Below are 20736 nucleotides of genomic sequence, written 5' to 3' on the forward strand. Positions count from 1 at the left end.
CTTGAAGCCACAGAGAAGTCAGGAGCCATCATAGTTTGACTCCACCTCCTCCCACATCCATGCTAGGCAGGACTTGTCAGCACATCTCAAGTTTTCTGGATTGTGCACAGCTCGAGATGGCTCCTTTAATCTGTTATGTCCACTCCCTCAACAGATCCAGGCACCATCTTAAGGGAGCTTGCCAAATCACATCCTCCTCTGTGGCCTGTGAGTTCCATGAAGGCAGGAGAGTTCTCATTCATATCTGTGTTCCTAGCACACAGAGTACATTTAACAAATGTTGATTGAACAAAAATACAGTTCTGAACTGCATAGGCAAAACATTTTCTGACATAAATTGTAGCAATATTTTCTTAGATCAATCTCCCAAGGCAAAATAATTAAAAGCAAAAATAAACAAATGAGACCTAATCAAACCTAAAAGCTTTTGCACAGAAAGGAAACCATCAACAAAACAAAAAGACAACCTATGGAACAGGAGAAAATATTTACAAACAATGTAACTGACATGGGGTTAATACCCAAAATTTACAAACAGCTCTTATCAATATCAAACCCAATTCATACCAATATCATATCAATATCAGCTGATAGCAATATCAACTCAATATCAAAAAAGCAAACAATCCAAACAAAAAAACAAGACCTAAACAGACATTTCTCCAAAGAAGACATACAGATGGCCAACAAGTACATGAAAAGATGTTCAACATCACTAATTATTAGAGAAATGCAAATCAAAACCACAATGAGGTATCACCTCACACTGGTCAGAATGGCTATCATCAAAAAGTCTACGAATAATAAATGCTGGAGAGGGTGTGGAGAAAAAGGAACACTCCTACACTATCGGTGGGAATGTCGTTTGGTGCAGCCATTATGGAAAACAGTATGGAGATTCCTTAAAAAAACAAAAACAGGCTTAATCTATGATCCAGCAATCCCACTCTTGGGTATATATTCAGAAAAAATCAAAAACTCTAATTCAAAATGCTATGTGCACCCCAGTGTTCATAGCAGCACTATTTATAATAGCCAAGACATAGAAACAACCCAAGTGCCCAACAACAGATGACTGGTTTAAGAAGATGTGAGATATATATGTGTATGTATATATATATATATATATATATATATATATACACACACACACACATATACGTACACACACACACACACACACATTTCTTCTGGGTATATATATACCATTATATATATGTAATGGAATATTACTCAGCCATAAAAAGGATGAAATATTGCTGTTTACAGCAACATGGATAGACCTAGGGAATACCATACTAAGTAAAGTAAGTCAGGCAAAGAAAGACAAATATTATATGATATCACTTACATGTGGAATCTAAAAATTAACACAAATGAATCTATATACAAAACAGTAACAGACTCACAGACATAGAATACAAACTTATGGTTACCAAAGGGGAAAGGGAGCAGGGGGAAGGGATAAATCAAGAGTATGGGATTAACAGATACAAACAACTATACATAAAATAGATAAGCAATAAGGATTTACTGTATAACATAGGGAACTATATTCAATATCTTATAATAACCTATAATGGAAAGTAATGTGAAAAATATATATAACTGAATCACTTTGCTATACATCTGAAACTAACACAATATTATAAATCAACTATACTTTAATTTTAAAAATGATTGTTTAATTACTTAGTACTTTTCATTTACACTAGCCAGAAGTGATTATCTTTCACATTTTAAATTTTTCAGAGTAAAAAAGATATAATTTAAGACTGGACTTTAAATTAGCTATAAACTTTTTCCCACATGATTTGTGGACATGATTGATGGTGGTTACTCTTAGGTATTTAGCCTTAAAGTGTTACATAGGGGGGTTCTTGAGGATGAATTCTGATCTTTACAGTCACATTACTGATTAGTAAGAAGCTTGATATTTGGCTCAAATACTTGTAGGTTATAAAATTCTTCACTCTATGAGCTTCCTGCTCTCGAGAAAAAATAATTTACTCTGAGAGTCTGAGGGACAGCAGTTTGTTAATTCTGGAATTTGATCTTGATGCTCTGACCCTCATAGTCCAGCCCTTCACTAGGGCTCACTTTTGTATTACTGTAGCAAAAGGTAACTTTTGTTTCTATAGCCAATGACTACATCTCCCAACCCTGCCAACAATCCCTCAAATGCATCTTCTTACTTTGAAGAATCAGGGAAGGAATGTGGATGAATCAGTCTAAATCCATCATCATCACTGTACTTTGCTTGTGACAGGTCAGTGGTGACATCCTGTGTGGATGTGGATCACCCCCTGCAGTGCTGACAGATGCACAGCAGCACCAGAACTAGATGACAGCTCATTCACTCCAGGCAAGAAGAGGTTCGGGCACACTAGGCTGAATGATAAGCTCCTCAACACGTTAGCTAGCATCAGGGATATACTTAGGTGAGAAAGGATCCTTATTCTGGGCTGAACAGCAGAAGCTACCGAAGATAATGTGGGTCAAGGCTCCTTAGATGGGCTGAGATAAGCTGAAGCTGGGGATGTGGCTGACTGAGTTGGGGGTGAAGGCTGCTTAGTTGAACTATGAAAAGCAATGGATACCAGACTCCAGAATGGGCCAGGCTGGGAGAAACAAGGTAGAATGTGATCTAAGTGGGCTAAGCAGAATTGCACTACTCTGGGCTATGGGAGAAGGAGAGCGAGGCTGAAGATGTTGCTGGGCTGTGTCATTCTGGGTTACAGGGGAGGAGAAAATTACAGCTAAGGGACTTGGAGATGAGGTGAGGTAAGGAGAGAGATGATGGGATGGATATAGGGTAGGAGAGAAGCAGGAAGGAGAAGTAGAGAGATGCACCAAACAGGAGGCTTAGCCCAGGTTTGAGTTGGAGACTTAGCTGACAGTTCTAGGGCAGAAAGGTAGGGAAGAGATAGCCAGGGGGCTATCAGCTATGCAGGAGCTGCCAGGAGTCAACAGCTGGCTCGGGGAGGGACAAAGATTGAGAAAAAGGAAATAATTAAATTTTTAAGAGCAGAAGGTAAAAAAGAAAGGGGTGAAAAGGGGTAGGCAGGGATGAGAGTTATTGGTCTGACTGGAGCTGGGCTAAATATTCTATCTTGCCATCAGCTTGGAAACACTGGGTGTGTCAGTTGCTGTGTAGGCAAAATTGAAATGAGAAGCCTGTCTCCTCTATACTCAATAGCAAATGACTTTAGTAGAATCTAATGAACCATGCATACAAGGAAAGAAAAAGGTTAACTGAGGTTGAAAAAAAAAGCCTTATGCGGCAGTTTTCAAACAAGCAGGTTGACTTGGCTTGTGTGACGGTGATGATGCCTGATTTGGAGCAGAGCAATTTGTGTTGTACCATTTTAAAAATCCATTCTGGCATACTGTGATGAATGTGCTGGCTGGCAGCTAAGAACCTGCTGGAATGCAAGAGTCTTTCACCATTTATAATCGACACTTCCCCTTCCAGGAAAGAGCCTTTCTAATCTCTGAAGTAGTGGACTTATCAATTTGCATAAAAAATGCCATTCTCAATGAACACATATTTATCATCTACCACTTACTTTCCTACTGTCTTAAACAAAAAAATCAGAATTAGTTTGCAGTAAATCAGCACCTTTAAATTCAGGGTGAATCTGTGAAGAGAGGCAGGGAGCCATCACTAGAAGGGGGAGGGGAAGGAATAAAATGATCCTTTTCTGTTTCCATGATCTTTTTTGTTTGCATCTAAGTGGTTAAATCACCAATTAGGTTAGATGCTAATTAAATGTAAAACAGACCACAGGAGTGTTCTGATATGCTTGTTAAAGTTGTACTTATTGGTTACTTATTCTTTACCGAATTCTCATAAGAGAAGATCAAATAGCTAAGCTGAATTCAAAGAAGCCTGCCAACCCCCCAGGTCTTGTACCAGTCCCTGAACAAAAAGGAACACCCAGGACCAACAGAGTCTACTCTCAAATCCCTCAAACACTAGATATACCACCTGCTCACATTTGCCCTATTCTTGCTGCTGTTTATCCATGAGAAAGCCAAGCCTGAAATCCCTCTTGAGGCCAAACTTATGGAAAAGCCAAACGAATTCGTTCAAAATTTTACACCCTTGATTTAATTTAATCATAACTGATTATACATACCTACACAGCACTCAATGAAATTACAACTCCATCACATCTCTCCATATATCACATTTCATTAGACTCAACTAACATAAAGCAATTGAAAGATGGTGACCAGACTAAACCATAAGTCAAATTTTGAATGAATCTTGACAACATCTGGTTGTTTAAGTGGCATACCTAGGTTTATTTAAATCATTCCACTTCTTTTACGTCTGTTAGAGAATACACACAAAAATATAATGCTACTGCAAAGCTGAATAAAGAGTGTATAAAGTCCCGTCCTTGGCAGGGACATTATATATACAGGAAAAACACAGTGTGATCCATCTCATCAAGAGTTAATTTTACAGTAACATGTACCAGAATTTAAAATGTGTGAGCTTTTGACCCAGCAATGCCATTTCCAGGAATATCTCTTAAGGAGATCACTAGTAAAGTATATAAAGATGGCAAGCAAGGATATTCATCATGGCTTTCTTTATACAATAAAAACTTAGAATTAACCTACTTGTCTTTTATTGAGGGACCTGTTAAATAAAAATATCAATGCAATATTATGCAGTTATCCAAAAACATAATGTATATGTATGTATATTGACATAAAAAATCTTCAAGTCACATTGCTAAGTAAAAAGAAAGGTATAAAAGAGTATTCATGATATGACTCTACTTATATAAAACAATTTACATCTATACTTGTGGATGGTAAAATTTCAATCATTCAATATTTTCTTCTTTTTACTTTTTTGTTTAATTTCCCATGCATTTACTTCACAATCGGGGGCGGGGGTGGGAATCAAGCTATTTTCATCAGAGGAGAAAAATTATTACTCTGTATTTTCAGTCAAACCAGAAAAGTCAGCCAAGAAGCCAAAAGTAGCTTTTATATTTCTGTGCCTTCTGTTGAAAGGAAAACTGTCGATAAACACACTATATTAAAGACAGAAACTGGATGGATGATGTCTAGAACTTGAACCAAAACAGAGGTGAAATACTACATAAACGAACGAGGATACCTTTATTATACATAGAGTTTGAAAGAATTAATTTGTTGTGCACATACGATGCATGTATTACTATATTTTCATGACAAACAAAAAAATTAATGTGGATTCCAAATGGCAGCAAAAAATATAATTATCATTGGTTTTTCTTACAAAAGTTACCACTCTATAAATCTTCATGTTAATGTGGAAAAATCTGACCTGAACAGATGGACCTCGTGCTGTTTTCTAAAACACAGACAGATTTTTGATCTTCTGCACCAGGAAATGAAGACAGCACTAAAACAGCACACACGATCATCCATCTCCTAGAATCTCAATTTAAGAAACTGCTAATAAAAGCAATACTTCCCTCTTTAGAAATATAGTACAGTGATATGTTTCTCCCTTAATGGAATGAGCTCTTGATATAGTAACAAAACATAGTGGAGTATTTGTGACAATGGAGGTGCTGGCTGACTGATCACTAAACTGCACCAATCTCACTGTGGTTCTTGGCAGGTGGCAGCATTTGGCTGCCTCCATCCTTCATTCTCCAAGTTTCTCATGGAAGGCACAGTCCTGAGGGCTGCCACTCTGCCTGGTTAAATCTTCATCTTATTAGCCCAAGGGCCTCTTTTCCTTGAGTAGCTTCACAGGAGCAGTTTCACAATAGGTACCCTTGGGCTTGAAATCCCAATAAAGGACTCTAGGTCAAGTAATTAGAAACTTTAGTGGTTTGTTCCTGCTCTACCACTTTCTAGCTGTGTAATGTAAGGCTGTGAGAAGGCTGGTGGAGCCAGCAAGACTGCGAGTGTTCATGTAAAATAGTATTTTATAAACTGTTGTCCTCCAGAAAAAAGATATTAGTAATATGTTATAAATAATCAAGATCAAGTTCTTGGAAAGTCATTTTCATCCTTCATTAATTTAGGCAAAATGGTGATAATGAGATTATATAATATGTACATACATAAAAATATATGGCTTTATACAGTATATACATTGACATATATATATTTAATATAGGGTAACCATAGATCATATAATAATATATATAAAATTAAAGACCATGAGAGTTGAAAAACACTGTTCCTATGTATTTGCTCTGGGGTCACTAATTAATTCCCTCTTCCATATGACACTGTTTCAGTATCAGGAACTACTATTTTCTACCCTCCCCAGCCCAAACCTCCCACCATGAGTTTTCCCTTTTCCAAACTGAAAATCTCCTCTTTTTCAAATTATTCCATGTGTAATAATGGTTTTCAGTCTTCTCACCATCTTAACCACTCTTCTCTGAACACATACCAGTTTCTATGAACTCTCCTATTCAGGAGATCCTGTTTCTATGAGGGCAGCCTGAGATCACACCAGCTATTCTCGCAGCCTCACACATTTATTTTTATTCGTTCATTCAGTCAATATTTACTGAGTACTTATAATGTAGAAGGCACTGTGCTAAGACATTATGAGAGATAAAGTTAAGAAAACATAAGCTTTCTCTTAAAGAACTTACATGTTCATTTGGGAGATAAGAAATATGGTAACGAGTACACATGACAGACACAAGTGCTATACATGTTAGAGGAAGGAAATTATGCAATTAAATATGTATTTGCTTTAACATCAGAGCACTAGAGAACAGAGCAAAAGTAATGACAGTTTCAGACTAGACCTATTTTGGTTTGGGATAGCGTGAGAATTGGTAAAAAGCAGCAGGTTGGGATTTAAGCAACATTAAGAGAGAAATTTCACAATTAGGAGATTACACACAGGTTCAGAAGACACAAAGGGTTTGTATTTTTACCCTTAAGAGCTCTGATAATGGGATCAATAATCACTTATCCAGAGTGATTTACATGCAACTTTATAGAGAGGCATAAATAAATAAATAAATAAATAAATAAATAAATAAATAAATAAGACTACCACGTACCAGGCTTGTATCAAATGCTTTATGTGTATTATTTCACTTAATCCCAGAACAACCTCAACAAGGTATGCATCCTTATTAGACCCTCTTATATTCCAAAAAAATAAAAAAACTTAAGTGAAGATCAGCAAGGTTCAGTGACTTGCCCAAGCTTACAAAGGTGCTTATTATGGCAGCCAAACTTCAAATCCAGGCTGTCACCTCTTACCCCAACTTGAGGCCGTCAACTACTTACTACCCAACAAAGCAATCTCTGGCAAACTCCCACCCACATCCCAACAACATTCCTGGTGAACTACTTGCAGAAGCCTCTCACTGAACAATCTGTTCCTCCTCTGGGTTCAAGAACACTTTCTACAGGGCTCTGTTATAATCCTTGACATGAAGTATCACTGTGAGTTGCATATGTAACACTAACCCCTGATAAAGTGTTACTGCTCCAAGAACAGAGATTACTTCTTTATCTTCTTCTTGGTACCCCCAGGCCTTAGGGCAATACCAGACTTAACAAAAGCTGGGAGAATGAATGAGTCCTCTGGCATAGTTGGCCCACTTTGGAGAAAGTCACCCTTTTAACCAGAGACCTCTAATTCTGAGTCTAATTAGTCGTGGTGAGGAGCTTTGGTTGCCACAGTTCTGCAACCTAACTCTCTTCTGTCTCTTAACTCTAAATTAAGGGAATCCAAGAAGTAATGTGAGTATCTGGCTTTAGTCCATCACGACCCTCAGCAGCCTTATATACCTTTGGGATCCTCACCACCATTTAAAACAATGGCTCAGTCAGATTTACACAGAAACCAGAGGCAAAATAAATTAGAATTCGATTACCTAATATTTCTACTTTCCTTCAAGTTTTTAAAGTAAAAGTCAGAGTTCAGTAAAGTTGCTGATATTTTGGGGTCCTAAATAAAAGGAAAGAGACACAAAGCAAGTGATTTTGATAAGTCAGGAAATGATTAAATGAAACAGGCATGTGGATTGAGTTCATATATAATTATAAATATGAAATAGTGTTAACTGCACATTATATATGCCCATTGATCATGTACAATTCTCCTACAGTGGTGACTTTAAGAGAAACCAGAGTGAATAAGTATTTAGCATGTATAATGTTATATAAGTGCCAAAAATTTTAATTATATATGTATATTAACATTTATAGGGCAAAATAAAGTTTTGGTCCACTGAAGAAAAAAAGCTCAGGGATCTCAGCTCATCTCTGAGATTCCCCTACCAAGTAGAAGGGTGTTTCCTATGTCCAGACTAGAGGTAGATGGATGAAAAGTGAGAAAGGAGGGGCAATGGGATGAATATCAGTCTCCTTCCCACACTCAAGCCAGTGGCCAAGACACAGTGACTTTTAAAGCAACATTTTGGTTACTTAGAGAATTTATTGTTAAGGGCAGAATGACAAAAAACAGAAACAAAAACAAACTGTGTGGTGATAGAGGATACTATGCCTGATTCTATAATCAAAATAAATGCAGGAGAAACATGAAATAAGAAGGAGGATATAGCAGTGACCCATAACATCCTGGAATTGTGACTTACCAGAGTGTTTAAGAATATCATCCCTGGATCATGTGGTAGGTCTATTTTTAGTCTTTTGAGGAATCTCCATACTGTTTTCCACAAAGACTGCATGAACCTGCATTCCCACCAACAGTGTAGGAGGGTTCCCTTTTCTCCGCACCATCTCCAGCATTTATCGTTTGTGGACTGTTGAATGATGGCCATTCTGACTGGTGTGAGGTGATACCTCATTGTAGTTTTGATTTGCATTTCTCTGATAATTAGCGATATTGAGCATTTTTTCATGTGCCTATTGGCCATTCATACGTCTTCATTGGAGAATTGCTTGTTTAGGCCTTCTGCCCATTTTCAGATTGGGTTGTTTTTGTTTTTTTTTTTTTAACATTTTTTATTGATTTATAATCATTTTACAATGTTGTGTCAAATTCCAGTGTTCAGCACAATTTTTCAGTTATTCATGGACATATACACACTCATTGTCACATTTTTTTCTCTGTGAGTTATCATAACATTTTGTGTATATTTCCCTGTGCTATACAGTGTAGTCTATTCTACAATTTTGAAATCCCAGTCTATCCCTTCCCACCCTCCACCCCCCTGGTAACCACAAGTCTGTATTCTCTGTCTGTGAGTCTATTTCTGTCCTTTACGCTTTGTTTTTGTTTGTTTGTTTGTTTTTGTTTTTGTTTTTTAGATTCCACATATGAGCGATCTCATATGGTATTTTTCTTTCTCTTTCTGGCTTACTTCACTTAGAATGACATTCTCCAGGAGCATCCATGTTGCTGCAAATGGCATTATGTTGTCGGTTTTTATGGCTGAGTAGTATTCCATTGTATAAATATACCACATCTTCTTTATCCAGTCACCTGTTGATGGACATTTAGGCTGTTTCCGTGTTTTGGCTATTGTAAATAGTGCTGCTATGAACATTGGGGTGCAGGTGTCATCCTGAAGTAGATTTCCTTCTGGATACAAGCCCAGGAGTGGGATTCCTGGGTCATATGGTAAGTCTATTCCTAGTCTTTTGAGGAATCTCCACACTGTTTTCCATAGTGGCTGCACCAAACTGCATTCCCACCAGCAGTGTAGGAGGGTTCCCCTTTCTCCACAGCCTCTCCAGCATTTGTCATTTGTGGATTTTTGAATGACGGCCATTCTGACTGGTGTGAGGTGATACCTCATTGTAGTTTTGATTTGCATTTCTCTGATAATTAATGATATTGAGCATTTTTTCATGTGCTTTTTGATCATTTGTATGTCTTCCTTGGAGAATTGCTTGTTTAGGTCTTCTGCCCATTTTTGGATTGGGTTTTTTTTTTTTTCTTATTGAGTCGTATGAGCTGCTTATATATTCTGGAGATCAAGCCTTTGTCGGTTTCACCTGCAAAAATTTTCTCCCATTCTGTAGGTTTTCTTCTTGTTTTACTTCTGGTTTCCTTTGCTGTGCAGAAGCTTGTAAGTTTCATTAGGTCCCATTTGTTTATTCTTGCTTTTATTTCTTCTAGGAGAAAATTTTTGAGATGTATGTCAGATAATGTTTTGCCTATGTTTTCCTCTAGGAGGTTTATTGTATCTTGTCTTATGTTTAAGTCTTTAATCCATTTTGAGTTGATTTTTGTATATGGTGTAAGGGAGTGTTCTAGCTTCATTGTTTTACATGCTGCTGTCCAGTTTTCCCAACACCATTTGCTGAAGAGACTGTCTTTATTTGTTTGTTTGTTTGTTTTTATTAAGTTGTGTGAGCTGTTTATATATTCTGGAAGTCAAGACCTTGCCAGTCTCATCATTTGCAAATATTTTCTCCCATTCCGTAGGTTGTTGTTTTGTTTTATTTATGGTTTTCTTTGCTCTGCAAAAGCTTATAAGTTTAATTAGGTCCCATCTGTTTATTTCTATTGCTTGGTTAAACTGCCGTAGGAGAACATTGCTGAGATGTATGTCAGATAATGTTTTGCCTATATTTTCTTCTAGGAGATTTATAGTGTCTTGTTGTATGTTTAAGTCTTTAAGCCATTTTGAGTTTACTTTTGTGTATAGTGTGAGGGAGTATTCTAACTTCATTTATTTACATGCAGCTGTCCAGTTTTCCCAACACCATTTGCTGAAGAGACTGTCTTTATTCCATTGTATGTTCTTGCCTCCTTTGTCAAAGATCAATTGACCAAAAGTTTGTGGGTTCATTTCTGGGCTAACTAAAAATAGACTTACCATATGATCCAGCAATCCCACTCCTGGGCATATATCCAGAGGGAACCTTAATTCAAAAAGACATCTGCACCCCAATATTCATAGCAACACTATATACAGGAGCCAAGACATGGAAACAACTTAAATGTCCATCAACAGATGACTGGATAAAGAAGTTGTGGTATATTTATACAATGGAATACTACTCAGCCATAAAAAATAAAATAATGCCATTTGCAGCAACATGAAAGGCCCTGGAGAATGTCATTCTAAGTGAAGTAAGCCAGGAAGAGAAAGGAAAATACCATATGATATCACTCATATGTGGAATCAAAAAAAAAGAACTTATTTACAAAACAGAAACAGACTCATAAACAAAGAAAACAAACTTATGGTTACCAGGGGGGAAGAGGGTGGGAAAGGATAAATTAAGAGTTCAAGATTTGCAGATACTGACTGGTATATATAAAACAGATAAACAAGTTTATACTGTATAGCACAGGGAACTATATTCAATATCTTGTAGTAGCTTACAGTGAAAAAGAATATGAAAATGAATATACGTATATTCATGTATGACCAAAGCATTGTGCTGTACACAAGAAATTGATACAACATTGTAAACTGACTATATTCCAATTTTAAAAAGAAGTAACAACAACAACAACAACAAAAAGAATATCATCCCTGGTACAGAGTGACCTCAGCAAGGAAAATGAGACAAGACTCTCATCACTAATGAAATGTTTAAAACTGCTTGGGGGAAAAAGAGGGCCTGGTTAGAATACAATTAATCCTATCATATTTCCTCACCTACAAATTCTAATCCCAAACCAGAAAGTTATATTTCTACTCAGGTCACCAGGAGGCAAAGACTCAAGCACCTAATAACTAGGGAGGATCTAATACCAATTATGATAACCACAAAATCTCAGATTGCTAGGTAGGCCAACAATTGCTGAGATCAGCTAGGAGATCTGAAGTGTGGATAGCAATACTACCCAACTTAAAAGTTACAGGGCAGGGAGGGGAAATCTAGAGGTGGGGGAGTGGGAAGTACAAACTGTTGAGTGTAAGATAGGCTATAGGGATATATTGTACAACATGGGGGATATAGCCAATATTTTGTAATAACTGTAAATGGAGTGTAACCTTTAAAAATTGTATAAATAAATAAATAAATAAATAAATAAATAAATAAATAAATAAATAAATAAATATTTTAAGTTACTGGGGAATTCAGCTATTCATTTGAATTAAAATATTGTGAAAATTAATTTTACAAGCTCCAGTTAAACCTATGTTTGATTATATTCAGCATATTTACATCTATATATATTCTCTTAACTTCAATAAGTCCTTGAAAAGACCCCAAATTATATAAAAGTATGAAAAAATATATGATTAATTAATCTGTCAAACCCCCTGCCAGTCTCCCCAAATACTATTTTCTTATGTGACTAACTATACTAAGTCCCATTTCTAATAGCTAAAAGAGAATTGTCAGTCATACTAATTAAATGAAACTAGCATAATCATTGCCTCTCTTCAGTTTGGGTCCCTAAGCTCACAACTACCCACCTCCTGACTAGAGCTGACTGACAGGTCTATGAACACAAATAGACAAAGCCTATAAGATCCTGTTTAGAAACAGAACTGGTGACTATCTAAATATAGTGATTCTAAGTTCTAGTCCTTGGTAATTTAACTGTGCTCCTTCTCTCACTAGAGAATATTTTTATAATCTTGGGGTGGGGATTGGGGTGGTGTTCTAAGTGTAACACCAATGTCAAACATCACAAAAGGAAGACTGACAAATCTGACTCCAGGAATATTTAAATCTTCTGTGCAAAAACGATACCAGAAAAAAAATTTAATGACAAACTAAAAACGACAATAACAACAAAGGATCAACATCTTTCATCCAAAATGGGCTTTCAAAAACTCAAGAAAATTGTGCAAAAGCTATGATTAAGTAATTCACAACAAAAGAAGAAATTCAGATAACCAACAAACATATGGAAAGAGGCACAATTTCTATAAAAACTCACAGAAACAAGAATTAAAAGAAGAGTGAAATATCTGTTTTTACCTCTTAGGTAGGGAAAATGGAAAAGGCAGATTATCTTCAATATAATCGAGTAAAGAATCTAGAACATTGTGCACTATTGTTTGCAGAGCAAATTGTTACAAGATTTTTGGAGGGCGGACAATATGCACCAAAATGCAAAATGTGCATTCTCCCAACCCATCAATTTCACTTAGGAATTTACTTTAAGGTAATAACACCATTACACAGAGCTATATAAAAGAATGTTCAACATAACATTGTTTTTATCATCCAAAAGGTGTAAATAATCTAAATGCACTTAAAAATTGGATATTGATTAATTCAATACTTAACATGTATCAAATGGGAAGATATCCCTATCTTATGTGAAAAAATAGAAAAATAGATATAATCTCATTCTATTTATGATATACCAAGCTTTTTAAAAAACATTCTTTTTCTTTACAATTCTCAAAAGTTTCACACACATGATTTCATATAATCCCATAATAACTCTTCCTACCCCTATATTGTCCTTCTTGCTACCCTCTCTCTGGTGGTAACCACTACTTTGTTCTCCATATCTGTCACTTTGCTTCTTTTTTTGTTTTATTCACTAGTTTGTTGAATTTTCTAGATATATAAGTGATATATGATACACCAAGTTTAAGAGGCACATTTTTTCGCATTTCCAAAGTCAAAATGTATCTTATAATTGACATCTTACAATCACTGAAATATATATTTATTTATGAATTAAATAACCCAGAAATATTTATTCCAAACTAATATTCATGGTTACCTGTGGAGACTGGCTTACTAGAGGGCTTTTATTTTCTACCCTGGTATTGTTTCCACTTTTTTTATCATCAGCAATATTTAAAATTTCATCTATAAAAACAATAAAATGATTCTCATTTGGCTGTTTTAAAATGTTTTTAAACCTCGGGAAGAAAATAATACAGAGGAGTTCATCAACACTAAATAACCATTTTTTTGTATTTTGGAAAAAGTTATTTTGATCCATAATGGTTGCCAAAAACCAGTATTTGGGTTTTGTTTTTTCAAGGCATATGGCCAGCCTTATGTGATGCACATTCTTATAAACCTCAGTAACATGAACTCCTAACTTGGCAAAAGTGGACTTTGTCATATTTTCTTTCATCTGCAAAAAACACTCTAAAGAACAGCTCAATTTTTAAAAGATTGCACACTAACAGCTAAAAAATACTACAGACTAAACAGCATTTTAAGTAAAAACACTTTCATTAAGTATTTAGAAATTAAATATATCACATTAAAGGGTTCAAACTGAGTAACATGTTACTCTTCATAGAATGTGGGTTTAAAATAAGTAAAGTACTTCTCACAAAGCCATCTTCAATAGAAGTTTACATCTAGTAGTGAAATGAATTTAACTAAAAACGGAAGTGAGAGTATAAATCTAGAATTTAAAATGTAATCTTTATAAAATCATAAAATATAGTAGATTATCATTAGTACAGAGGGGTGAAAGACTGATGTAAATGTGAGAAATTACAAGGGTAAAAGATATATTTAACTACATAAAAACTGAAATTTTCTATACAGCATAAAGTATCATAAAGTTTAAAAGTAAAAAAGCAAGAAAAAAATTGCAACATACATAACAGTCCTTAGTATACAAAGATCTCTTACAAATAAGGAGAAAATATAAGCACCCCAATAGAAAAATAAAGATATGAACTGGAAACTTACAAAACAAAAATAAGTATGACCAATAAATAGATTAAAGAAGATGCTCTTTTCTGCTTATCCAATTGGAAAATAACCTGATTTTGGTGATAGTGTGGGGATATTGACATTCTAAATCAGTGTTTATACTGGATTATACTGGTATACTTTTCTATAGCACAATCTAGAAACAGAGTTCTAGATTGTTCTAAATGTTTCTTGAATATCCTTATATCTGGTATTACTGTGTATCCTGAAAACATAGTAAAGAATAAAAGAGACAAGAGAGGAGACAGGAAATAATAGAACAAATAAATAAATGTATCAAAAAATAAAATGTACATATCCATAGAACCATCGATTTCACTTCTAGGAGTTTTTTCTAAAAATATAATCAAATAAATGCACAAATGTTTGTTCGAAGACAGTTGAAGAACTATTTAATAACAGCAAAAATTGGAAATACATAAATGTTCATTGTTATTAGACTGTTTAAATAAATTATGTTCTGCCCATATAGTGCACTATTACACAACACTTAATAATGATGACCTCATTTTATATGTATTGGTTTGAAAGATTAATGATGAATTATATAGTGAAAATGTAACCAACAGAAGATTGGTCTATTTTAAAAGGCATGTGTGTGCACTCCAATGTTCACGGCAGCACTATTTACAATAGCCAAGACATGGAAGCAACCTAAATGTCCATCAGTAGATGAATGAATAAAGAAGATGTGGTCAATATATACAGTGGAATATTAATTACTCAGCCATAAAAAAAATGAAGTGCCATTTGCAGCAACATGGATGGACCCAGAAATTATCATATTAAGTAAAATAAGTCAGACAGAGAAAGACAAATATCATATATCACTTATACATGGAATCTAAAAAAAAATGATATAAATAAACTTATTTACAAACCAGAAATAGACACACAGACATAGAAAACAAACTACAGTTACCAAAAGAGAAAGAATTAGGGGGGAGGGATAAATTAGGAATTTGGTATTAACATATACACACTACTATATCTAAAATAGATAAACAACAAGGACCTATTATATAGCACAGGTAGCTATATTCAATACTTTGTAATAATCTATATGGAAAAGAATCTGAAAAAGAATATATACAGGTATATGTATATGTATAGCTGAATTACTTTGCTGTACACCTGAAACTAACAAATTGTAAATCAACTATACTTCAATTAAAATAAATAAATAAATAAAGTGCATGTGTTTATCTAAAAGAAAATCTGTTTACAGTGGTTTTCTCTGGTTTTATGTATTTCTTTTTTAGGGGGGAGGTAATTAGATTTATTAATTAGGTAATTAGGTTTACTTATTTATTTATTTTTAATTTATGTTTAAATGGAGGTACTGGGAATTGAAGCCAGGACCTCGCACATGCTAAGCACGTACTCTACCACTCTCCCCAGTTTTATGTATTTCTTATCAGCTAAATTTTACAGTGAACATACCTTTTATGAAAGAAAGACCAGAGATATCCAATGTTTTGAAAAATAAATATGTGATCTTTACAGAGTTCACAAACCATATGCCACCAGTATATTTGAAATTGCCAACATAATGTTACATCTTAGCCATATTTTGTTTAGATCATAACTTTCCATAAAATTACTGGCTAGCTGTTGTTCTGTATTAAATTTTCCTCCTTTTTGTTTAAACTTCCTTTAGGAATATCTTTTTGTATCAGTATCAATTTTACACATTTCTAGACTAGCTTTGTTCTGTAATTAAAATGTGCAAATACTTAACTGCTCAGCAAAATAGCCAACACTTTAATCCACAGGTTCTATGACTTGGAAACAGATGATTATGAAAGTTAACGGTTCTGCAGAGTTCAGAAACACTAACGGTGTCAAAAAATAAAGATGGATTACAAAAAGCTCTGGAAAAACATACGACTTGTAGTGTGCGATGGTGCTGGAAAAGGATGAGTGTGTTTACATGTACGTAATGTTTGTATGCATATATACACATACGTGCATCCTACATATGCTATGCATACGCATACATGAGAGTTCATGTTTACGCTCGTCGTGTGTACTCAAATGTAAATAATTAAACTTGTTATTCATATGCTTTATCTGCACCGCCAGGGAGAAACACATTTGCCTTCACGTTATCTTCAGGAAACCAGCATCAACCCATCTGCAAAGGGTTTCAGTGTCGAGCCGGCGCCACTCTGGCCACAGGCTTTGGAGACCGCTATTTCTGGCCAAAGTGGAGTAGACCCTCAAGGCAGGACGCGGCCCTGGAAGCACTGACGAAGGCGCTTGCGACACTTCAGCACCACGGACACAGGCAACCCCAATGAAGTCCTTTAGAGCGGTACAGCCAGCGGAGACCATCCCCTCCCCAGGCGCCCCCCAGCCCTCTCTGCCCAGTGCGTCACTATCTCCGGGCCCTCGACCGTCACTCAGATGCCAGTTTTCGGTCCCGCTACTCGCCAAGCCCGGCAAAAGCCTGGACGAAGATGCAAGTCCGTGCAGCACCTACTCGCCTGGACAAGATTCTCGTTCCTGCTAGCCCAAGTCACCCTTGCATCCTCCTCTCTCAAAAGAGGCCAAACGGGCGCACCTGGCGTAGAAATCCTACGGCCCATAGGCTGGTCGGGGAGGGGTCATGTTTTCCTCCCCGGAGCTGCCAGAGGCTGAGTGGACTTGCCCTGCGCCTCCAGCCGCCACACTTGGCCGTGGCCTGGCCCTTCCTGCAATACCCCCATGTCCTCGCCTTTCGTTGGGGAAAGATTTCTCCGAACCGTTTATTTTCCGCGAAATCTCAACCCATGTAGACTGGCGTCCGAGAGTCGGTGACAGACAACAAAGTAAAGGAAAATACTAATTCCTGGCCAAATTTCTAAAACCGTCCAGCATTCTTTAAAGTTTTTATTTGAAATTGATCCCATGGCGCCATAGGGATTCACCCTTGTTTGAGAGGGCTCCTGGGAGAGAGGAAAGCTATAGCCCCTGTCTTTTATCATGGAGGCTGGGGAAGGACCTATTCCTGCGACGGTGGCAGGAAACGGGGGCGCTGGGGCCATGGCTGATGCTGATCCTACCGACCCTGTATCCAGGTTTTCCAAGAGAGCAGTGCAGGGAAGTCTGGGCCCCGCGGCCTCCTAGGCGTGGAGCAGAGCCTTGAGAAGGGGGCGGGGCGCTTCGCCCCCTTCCCGGCCCAACCCCAAAAGAGGGACTCTGCCCCTTAAGTGCCTCGGCTAACAGCTGGTGTGGGGGGCAGCCCGGTAGTCAGGGTCAAGGTCCATTCCGCTGCTGCCGACCGGCTGCTGGGGCCCGGTTACCTGTGTGTCGCGGCGAGGAAGGCGCGCCCAGTGCTCCAGCCGGGGCTGCCCGCTGCCGTGAGCCTGATCCAGGCTCTGAGCCCGCAGAGGCCGCCGCGCGCTTCGCCAGGAAAACCGCGGCCTGGGCGGCTGAGGCCGCCTGGCGGGGCTGGGAGAGGGGCGCCGCCGGCGCGGATACTGCGCCTGCGCTCTCGCGGCTCCCTCCGCCCCCCACCGGCAGGTATCCCGCTTGGAAGACCACGAGGGACCTCCCCTACCCGCGAGGGAGGGTCCAGGCGCCCGGAAGCTGCCTGCCAGGACCCCTTTAGCTTATGGCTTTAGAGACCCGGTTTGAAGCAATCGCCGATCAGCCGGAGTGACGTGGTCCTCTGGAAGGGGGCAGGGAGTCAGCCTCAGTCTATTTCGACCTGTCTGCGTTTAAAAGTCGCAGGTCGATTCCTTGATATTTAATATATGTCTAGCATCAGTAAATCATGATCCGGAAAGGTCTCCAGGCATCCCCGACTTCACTTGGCATTTTACCTATGAGGTCTCTGAGGGAAGGGTCTTGACGTTGAAGAGCTGGTTCCTGGACTCAGGTCTATATACCCTAATCTCATGCTGAATGAATAGTTTCTGGGAAACAGACCTAGTCATCAAGCAATGGACTAGATGGGTCAAGAGGACAGGCAAGAAGGCCATTTCCATAGGCCAGGCAAAAAAGGGTGAGAAGGTGCTTGCTGTGGAAAAAAGATAGGATGTGACTGCTGGTTTTTCCTCTGTCCCTCCAGATTCACTCACTGCCCTGTTCTGTGACTCAGGGCTGATCTGTATGGACTACATCACCTGTCTTCTGGCTTTTGCCTGGTTTGAGCCAATCAGAGGCACGTGTAGAAGATCACAGGGCAAGAAGTTACTCAGGACCTCCCCACTACACTCTCAGAGGGCCACTCTGTTAGCAATGGCTGTATTCTTTATCTGAAGCCATTACTCCAATCTTGTGGCCCACTCCTACAGTTCTTTCTCATTTCTGTTTACCACTTGTTGCCCTTTCCCCTGAAGGCCTGGGGCTGGTAATGGCTCCCAAAGGTTTCTTTTAACCCTGCCCACACCTTTTAAAATAGTCCTTTCGTTAAAATCTCAACTATTCTCTGGATGTGCCATGCCATGTTTATTCTACCATTCCAGGACACAGTAATAGATTTTCCTTCACTGTGGTTGGGAAGATGCATAAGGGAAAAAAAAGTGTGAAAGAAAGATGGGGCATTTAATAGGTGAGATGTCTGCCAGAGTTATCTTGATAGTTCCCTGGGCTCCTGGCAGCCATCATGCTAGGTGGTCTCCCCACTGAGTCCCCCAGCCTGAGGGCATCAAAGACAGTTTGAGTGGACCCAAGAATGAAATTCAGACTACTCATAATCAAGTTGTTCACAAAAGGGCTGGGGACATCTGGGTGTCCAGCATAACAGAACTTTCGGGTGCCTCTTAATGTGAAGAGACAATCTAGATCTTTATGGAGCAAGTGCTGGTGCTCTCTAAACTACAGCTGGGCTGCATTTGAATGAATGATATTCTTAGGACACTTGAAAGAGTCCTGGGCACAGTGTCTGAAAAATGTGTTTATGAAGGAGCTGCTGAGTGAGGCACTTGTGGATGAGAGCCTCCAGCTGTTTCTGTAGAAAACCCTAAAGAATGTTCCCAAAGAGGGAGGAAATAAAAGGCAATAGAGTGAGAAACGGTTGCCAGTAGCACTCCCTATCAGCTGGGTCGGAATCTAAGACCCGATCATTTCTCCGGCTTGTGAAAACAATCAAACTGGTTTAACTAGTTTAATTCTTTGCCCACATCCCCCTTTAAAAAATACACAGACAAAACAAAACACTGAGATACTACCTTGGCAAAACTTACCCAAAGGGAACCCCAGGAGTAGCTATTTGCAAACAAAATTAATATCCGCTATTTGCACTGAATACAAATGAGACCAGAACAGAAATTTTAACATGAATTTTTAGCCTTTTACTTTTTTGAAGAGGAAGGATCCTTTGTTGTTCAGAAAGCAGTCTGGGCATTAACTGCACTGATCTAGGCAAGGAGTAGAGGTATAGAAGCAAGAGGAGCCTCAGAAGGCTAGGCTTATCCACAAAATTCAGCTAGATTTTGTTTCTCTGGGAGGAAGCTGGGGAGGAAGAGAGCCAGAAAAGTTTTGAGAATGAGAGTGAGAAAAACAAAGACTGACCTGAGTTTAGAGTGATGTGAGTTTAAGAGAAGTTTCTGGGAGATTTGAGAGAGTGAGACTAGGAATTTAGCACAGCTGCCATTCTGAATGACACTAAGAGATACTGAGAAACAGGAAAAAGGATTTTTAGATGTTTTGTTACATGTAATAAATGGAATTCTTTTTTGTGTATGCTGTAATACGAGGACTTTTTTCTGGCAAGTATCAAAAACTCAAACTGATCTAACTGAAAAATCCATAGATAGATAGTTTCAAATATGGCTGAATCCAGGGTGCAAACAACGTCATCAGGATATGGCCACTCCTGTTCTCTCTGTTGACTTCAAAGAGTTTATTCTCATGTAGTGATTTTTTTCCCCACCTCCCCACCTCCCACCTTTCCCCAGTGTTGAGCCTATGTAATCCTTATAGCTAACCAGCCAGTAGAAACAGAGCACTTATTTCCAAGTAGTTCCAATAAAATGTTATTCTGTCTCATTAGCAAATTCTGGATCATATACCCAACCATATGTTTTAGTCTGGGTACAAAGAATGGGGTAGGGGGTCATTTTCCAAAGGAAAATCAAGGCTCTATTATCAGAAGAAACCATAAGGTGATGGGCAGATGGAAAAAGGACAGGTCCACTACTGGTACCTCTCAAAGAAACTTCAGTT

At 38.0% G+C, this 20736-nt stretch overlaps 1 protein-coding gene and 1 long non-coding RNA gene across 3 annotated transcripts in view; one reads left to right on the forward strand and one right to left on the reverse strand.

Annotated features, from left to right (window-relative positions):
• Positions 1-17869, forward strand: part of LOC116666020 — a 37819-nt gene extending 19950 nt beyond the window's left edge. Inside the window, exon 3 of the long non-coding RNA XR_004322871.1 lies at positions 16666-17869. This is a non-coding gene — a long non-coding RNA (uncharacterized LOC116666020). The remainder of the gene's footprint in view (positions 1-16665) is intronic.
• The window catches only part of SLC35G2 (solute carrier family 35 member G2), a 34745-nt gene extending 16314 nt beyond the window's left edge, over positions 1-18431 (reverse strand). The window contains exon 1 of one of the 2 annotated variants that reach the window (XM_032487908.1): positions 18390-18431. The gene's annotated coding sequence lies outside the window, so the exon portion shown is untranslated. Of the gene's footprint in view, positions 1-17867; positions 18008-18389 lie in introns of those variants that run through there. The other variant, XM_032487900.1, reaches the window with a different exon arrangement.
• Between the last annotated feature and the right edge of the window lie 2305 nt (positions 18432-20736).

This window comes from Camelus ferus, chromosome 1 (assembly GCF_009834535.1).
Source record: "Camelus ferus isolate YT-003-E chromosome 1, BCGSAC_Cfer_1.0, whole genome shotgun sequence".
Taxonomy (NCBI): Eukaryota; Metazoa; Chordata; class Mammalia; order Artiodactyla; family Camelidae; genus Camelus; species Camelus ferus.